This window comes from Anopheles funestus, chromosome 3RL (assembly GCF_943734845.2).
Source record: "Anopheles funestus chromosome 3RL, idAnoFuneDA-416_04, whole genome shotgun sequence".
Lineage (NCBI taxonomy): Eukaryota > Metazoa > Arthropoda > Insecta > Diptera > Culicidae > Anopheles > Anopheles funestus.
Genome location: NC_064599.1, coordinates 77,460,303 through 77,467,911, shown reverse-complemented (window position 1 = coordinate 77,467,911; position 7,609 = coordinate 77,460,303).

Sequence of the window (7,609 nt, the reverse complement as noted above, 5' to 3'; positions counted from 1 at the left end):
CGCAGGACAAAATGAGAGTGCAAAAAAAAACCTTCCCGAACATGCAAAACTGCCAGGTTTCACAGACCGGAAACTGAGCTTAAACTGAAGGTACTAAACTAAATAAAGAATAGAAGAAAAAGCGCTTCAGCTGAAGTAAACCGTACGGAAAGTGTTCTGCAATGGGAGACGAGTTCACGAGTTTGGTGCAGGAAGAAGTGTGAACTGTTTGAAAAGAAGCTTCGCCACATTTACATAAGACAGTGAATGAGTTTCTTCGAAGGTTGGTGTTTTTTTGTTGCTTTTCTTGCACCATCCAACCCAAACACATTTATAAACTGCTCAACTGCTAACGATCACGACTACGAATGTCATTCAACACGGCCCAAAGGAAAGTGAGAGAGAGAAAGAGAGAAGAACACAAAAAATGGAAAGCTGTTCCGAGGGGTTTTTCCTCTCCACCTTGCAATTTTCCCACCATTTGGCCATAGGTTTCTGTGCAAATCGAGCTTTGCATATTGCTTCTTGTCATAAACTTTTTCGATTAAACATTTTCGGAAACTTTCGTCGTTCTCGGTGGTAAGCGATGCGAAATCCTTTCCTTAAGCAGTGTCTTACTTCTTTCGTTTTTTTCCTTTCTTGTGAAGGATCTTATTTCTGGCAAACGCTTTGAAGCTTTTTTGTAGGAGAAACATATATTTCCTAGTAAAAACGAAGGAACGGAACGGAACGGAAGGAACCTAGGAAACGTTACCTGAAAGGTAACGAAGATGAGGTAAACTTTTCGATGCTGTTATCCGAAAGGGAGTAGGGAGAAATTTGTTCTAATGAGTGGAATCCATGTTACGAACAAGTACAATAAGAAAATGTTAATTTCACCTGACTTATAGGAAAAAATTAAATCAATCAACTACATTTTAGAAGACTTTTTTCCCACCCATAATTTGTACCAAACACCGCAAAAACATGCTGTTTTCCTCGGTTTCGGTGCAAAAGTTTTCCGTTTGCTTGATTTAAGGAACGTACGACAAACGACAAACCAATCCCCAACGGAACCCGAAACGGGGATCACAAAAGTCTTTCGCATGAAGTGAAGTTTAATTTCGGTTCGTTTGGAATCCGGATTTCCTCTCACAGGTAGTGCCGCCATCGTTCTCCTTCATCCCCATCAAGCGGATGCTCACGTGCTAAACTTTGACCTGCTATTTGCTTCTTCATTTGTTTGACACGATTTTTCCCTAACATTCACCTTGAGGGGAAGGAGGAAAAGCAGCAGGAAAAAGCCCGAAACCGGCAGGTCAAACGTTAGCGAGAAGGATCAAACAAAATAGCGATGCCCGGAACCAACGAACGAAACGAGAAAAACTGGACCAAAAACTTTCCATCCCATCGCGCCAACTTCATTTATTTGTTGGCGCTGTTTTTCATCGCCCCAACATCGACATCCGGCACTGGGCGAAAGTTTGATTGCAATCGATTCAACTTCAGCACCCAGGCAACAAAACGCCTCCGGAGGGATGGAAAAAAAAACCAGGTGCCGTTAATCCACGCTGTCGAAGAAAGATGGCCAATGGCCATGAATGCCACTGGCAGGTGGTTGATGAGATATGTTTTAAGTACGAATTCGCGGAAGGGAATTTTGAAGCTTTGAGAGAGAGAAAAAACATCCAAGAAAGGTAATCAATACTGAGGTATTTTTTGAAGCATTTTCAAATGAGTTCTAACGCGAAAAGGGATATAACAGATATTTTTTCAATAGAAAATACATGCCTCAATTTAGCACAATTACTCGGGCTGATGAATGACGAGTTAATTTCGATAAAAGCTTTGCATATTGATAGCCCCAAATCGGGGCCCACCAGCAATCCAAACCAATCCACTCACGATGGTTGATCTTATTTTAAGTACCCGCAAAACATATCCAGCATATGTGCAGCATGATTTTCCGATTCCGCATTAGGTTGATGAAAATTTCATTCAAAGTCAACAGCGCACCAGCGAGCTGTAATGTTTCGAATTAGGTCGCACGTATGATGAAGGCCTGAAAGCCCAAACCCCTGGCAGCCAAAAGCTAAAAACACACACACGTCCAAAAATAACACAAAACTGGCAAACATGAACGGCGTGGGGTGCCTACCGGGGGTCACACGGTTCGTTGTTGCTACCGTTGTTTCTGTGGGTTGCCGGATTTTATTGCCGCTGGGAGTATTAAATTATTTGTAATGTCATTTTAATGGTCCTGGGCGGTGTCCCGGAATGCGAATGCCACCGGTAATCACAACGATGACGCTGGTGGGATGATGTTGACGATCCTCTGCTGGTGTTTGGTGATGCTCGTGACGAGCACAAAAATGTTTCCCACATGATGCTATAAGGCATTCATGCTGATGTGGATGAGCTGGAACCTGATATGATGGGATAGGCCGGTCGGACAGCTGGGGAATGTTGGTGTTCCATCCATCGCGTTTGGAATGATAGGGAGAAAATATGTTTTTTCCCGGAAGATAAGGAAGGCACACGATGATGACCATGTGGCGAGTATGGGGTTTTTTTTTTGGAGATAAAACATTAAAGCTGACATGTTTCGATCATCTGTTGCGCTTGAGAAACTCGTAAAAGTGATTCGTTGCTGGGTGTTTTTGTTTTGTTTGGATAAGCAAAAGGATATGTAATATGGGCTTTTTGAAGAACTAGAGACTGTATTGGAATTATATAAATTTAGTTAGAAATTTGTGCTAAAAAGTTCAACGCTTTAATAACAATCAATTTGTGGCATAATTCATCTAAGAGAAACTTCCAGTTTAGAGAATCTAACACACCATGGTGATTTCCCGTAGCTAAACAATATTTGTTGGTTTTTAGTCTTCAAGATGAACTCAGAGTTGTATATGGCCGTAGCACCGATCTTTACACGACAGGAAGAGTATCAAACCCCATCTGGACCGTACTCCGGTACGTAGGACTGACTATCCGACTATGGATAAATAAAGTTAAGAAAAGTCAGAAATGTCAAACCCAAAACCTTCCTTGAAGTTGTAAGGCTAGACAAAAGCAGAAGAAGTCTTCAATCATGCTCTTCAAAAATTAGACATAACGAGTCAATGTTAATGAATCCATAATAGCAATTAGTGGAATAACTTAGGAAATTTTTTGGCATTGGCGAAAATATTTGATGCTTTGGAACGCAAGCCCAATACAGTGTAGTAAAAGGGGAAGGCCCAGGAAGTAAGATTTCTCTATCTTATCACCTATGCGCCTCTTAGAGAGAAGAAGAAGAAGACTTAGAGAATATTAGTGTCTTATGGAGATCTATGGAGATTCTTTTAAAAAAATATGAAAATGAAATTCGATCTTCGAGAAGCATAAATGTCAAAAATATATCTCAGATAAACTTTCCATCTTACGTTGCAGCTTAGAGAGGTTGCACTCTATATTACATTTAACTTTTAAAACCTCCTCTTTTTCGAGGAAGATTATCGAATACTAACAGAACGCCTTAATATTAAAAAAGCTTCTCAAATAAAACTTCTAATTGTTCAGAGAAAATCCAAAGTCGTTTAGGTCATTGAGTCCTTGAGTACTGTAGCGATTGACTAGCGAAATACATAAAGTTATAAGCACAAATCTCTTCTATGTACTTTCACGATCAATCCAGATATCCTGCATTCGTGCACATAAAGTTCCTTAAGCTTCAGTGTTCGTCTATTTTGATTAGAACAAACAACTGATGGCCCATAAACAAAAGGGTCGAAAATAAGGTTAGGAAATTTATTTCCAATCCCATCCCATCAATAACGCCCGACAAATGTGTCTTTTCGCTACATTTCTACGTACAAAATATTGCTCCACTGCAGCGCTGACAATACGGGCGATTTATCACGCCGAGCATTAGCCACTTCCGCACACTTGAAACGATCGACATTTATGCTCACCGATCGTTGACCTACATATTTTGACGACCGTGTTTGCGTACGTGGCATTACCTGCTGCCCACTTGCCCACCCGAAAAAAACATGAAAACAATACTAAAGCGCCTCCTTTTTGCATAGAATATAAAATGGAAGAAAGAGCAGAAGGAGAACAAAAAAAGTCGCATAAACAGTATCATCGGAAGCACCTGGACCGGATGAAATATTGAGCGTTAGAGTATTTGCGCATATTTGACGTTCAAAGTTGGGTGGCCCTTTTTACCCCCGGAACCCGGAAACACATGACGTCGGATAAACACACCGGGGGCCAAATCGAAATTCGTCCTTGTTCACCTGCTCCCACTACTCCGCCGCACACCAAAACAACCGCTAATCATCATTATGATCATCTTCACCGGTACGGAAAAGCCGTCGAAAAGGACGAGGAAAAAAGCCAACGGCATTACAGTATGATTTATGTGCAATGTGAAAAATGTATTGAAGCAAAAGCTGCACAGCACATCAGGAAAATGTGTTTTTGAGGAAAATAATGCAGCAAAGAAGCAACACGGGGACGCCAAGCGGGATCCACTTTTGGGGTGCAACCCAAACTATTCGCCAAAGATGTTTTGCGAACGGATGATGGTGGCCGTTGAACGAAATGTTAAAGAACCGAGAACAACCATACACGTCGTACGGACATGTTCCGCAGTATGTGGAACTGACCAGTTTTCTTTTATTTTGTCTGGTGCTTCTCTTTATCTTCAAGCGAGCAAACCAGTGTGTGATGAGCACTTGAGATGGAGCGGGGGAAAAAAAACTAGAACTCAGTCTCTGAGTCTTGGACAAAAGCATCCACTAGTGGCATGAAAATGGGAATGTGTTGCGAGAAAAGCGAGTCTTCTCCGGCACAAGGCAACAAGGCTAGCGCAAAGCACGCGGATGTTTACGCAGCATAGAAACACAGGAAGCAGCGTAGAGTATGGCATAACTTATTCAAATGTAAATTTATCTAAAGTCCCGTACACACGGACACACGATGGCGCTCGAGCACGTTATGTAGGAAAATGGAAAAGAAACCCCCAACAACAATATAGGTAAATAGTACGTTTCAAGCGAACCCTAGTAAGGTTTGTTTGGTTGCTTACTTGGAGAGCTGCAGCAAGAGTGGTCGAGACATGAAGGTCAGAGTGTCTTCAAGTTTGATAAGGGTTGCAATAGACCAACAAAAAAATCCCCCATTTTAGACAGAAATGGGAATGAATGTGAGAGCAAAAGAAAGACACCGGCCCAAGATCGTATGGAAAGATGACCCCTTTTATTGGGTAATAAATTCATTAAATTTTATTTGCTGTTAGATGCAAACGGACGTACCATACATTCGTTTTTGGGGAGTTGGTAAGATTTAGAATAGATTTGAAAGTCTAGTGAAACATTTACAAAACATTAAAACATATTCCTTATGTATGAAAGCTTCTAGCAAAAATGTAAATTGAAAGTTAAAAATTTAATGTTATACTTTTTATAAAAAAAATATTCCCGGCTTCTTAAAAATTTAAAAAATAGCCTAGGAACTTCAAATTACCTGAACTACTTTTGACGAAAATCACAAGATTTTCTCTTTCTTCATCATTGAGATCTCAACAAATTTTACCTCTTTCTAGATGTACTTGAACAGATTCCAGAAATTACTCAATTATTGCTATTCGCTGTTCGAAGAATTATTCCGTAGATTAACTTCAAAACAGATGACTTATCCGATCTGATTCCATTCTTGTAGAGTACATTGTATATTGATGAATCCTTTTCAAATATGATGAATGTTTCAACAATATAAACAGATTCAATGGACAAGGTACAACATTTGACGAGAAAGATGTATTATTTAAAGAACTATATTACCATCAGCTGATACTTAGAATATATCTTCCAATTCTACCATTCCAATTCCAATAATATGATCTCAAAATGTACTCCCCAGCGTCCGATCATCATCATCCTTAGTAACTTCCAATCAAATAAACTTTCACCAACTTCGCATCAACCGTAACCAAATATGTGCGCTTTGTTTTATTTCCTTTTTTGTCGGATTCTTAGGTTTCCATGATTTCCCTTCACTATTTCCGCCTTCCCGAACCAATCCTTCCCGGTGGGAGGTTAACATGATTAGCTCGGGTGCAGTGCGAACCGAACGAACCACAGAAAGGTACGCAATGGTCGGCTCCAACAACTCATAATCCGCAATCCTATCAGCGAAGTTCGATTTGCCGAAACCATCGATCAAACCGGTCAGCTTATTGCGTGGTTTGATTAGATTACTGGATTAATATTTATTTATTCTTCATCGAGTTCGACTTTCATCGCGGTCTCCGGTACGTGTTATTACGCATCAGTGCTGGGGCGGGGCGGTCGCTTCGCCCACCACTTCTAATACCTTTGGTTTGATGATTTGCTTGCCACGTCGCTCTTCACCGTCACAGCGGGGCAAAAATTTGGTCCTCACAAAACAACTCCCCTGGGAGGATAACTCCTTTATCGGAAGGTGGATGTACAAAAAAGGGGGCAAGCAGGAAGCGAAATGGGGGTTTGTGTGGTTGCGACGCCCTCAACGACACCATCAAGAGTTACGGTGACGTTACAAGATTTATGCTGATTGCGGTTTATTATTATGGCGTCAAGCCACATCGGCCCGTCAGCGTCAGCAGCAGCGTGAAATTTCATGCAAAGAGACAGGAAAGGCCAAAACACACTGTGCAAGGGACGCCCGAAAATGTCGTTTCTACGCACTTTGCGCGGTTGTTTCATGGCGGGTTGCGTGTTCTTACGGTGGTATTATCGGGTGGTATTTTCGCGTTTCCTGTCACGAGAGTGCTACAACCTATTGAGTTTTAATATGTTTTGATCGACTCAATCCGGTAGGGAAAAGGGATGTTATCTTGTATGTTGTATGAGTAAAGCTCTTACTGTAAGAAGTAGATTGTTAAAATCAATTAATTAGTGACAGTTTTGATTTAAACTTGTGTAGCGAAACTCTTCCAACAAACTATCATCCTTACTTAATATCGAAAGGGAAGCAAACCCCCTCTTTGTTTGAGATCAAATATCCATATTTAATCCCTACCCGAGAGTTGATGCGTTGAAGCATGTTTCGGTATCGTATCGACCCAAAGGGTCACGTCAACCCTGTTTCACAATAGCTGGTACTATCCGTTCAAGGCAGTTTGGAGAGTGTAATAAGATAGGGATAGGGTTTTAGCCTCGGCTTAAAATTTCCCCTTATACGCAAGGACCAGTTCAAGCAATGAAAATATTCATTAAAAATATTTCCTATGTTTTGCATGTACCATATAAAATCAAAAAATATTTGAATTTAGTTGTATTTAATTCATGCAAAATAAGAAATATGTTATAATCTTAAAAACTTACAAAACATAATAATAAAAATTAAAATGACACATTTTGCCTAACTTCAGGCGCATAAAAGAATCCATACAATTTATAGGGAAATCTTATCATTCTACTTTCAATCCTAGAATTATTACAATAAGGCAACAAACAAAATACGTTTGTAGGGGAATTTTACGTTTTACACAAACAGCGCATGCGTCTCTGAAGAACAACAAACCCCACACAAAATGCATGCAAAACTTCGCTTCATTCAAACTAACAGCCAACGTCGGTGGCATGTGGCTTCGTTCACTTATTTCCCCTCACAATCGTCT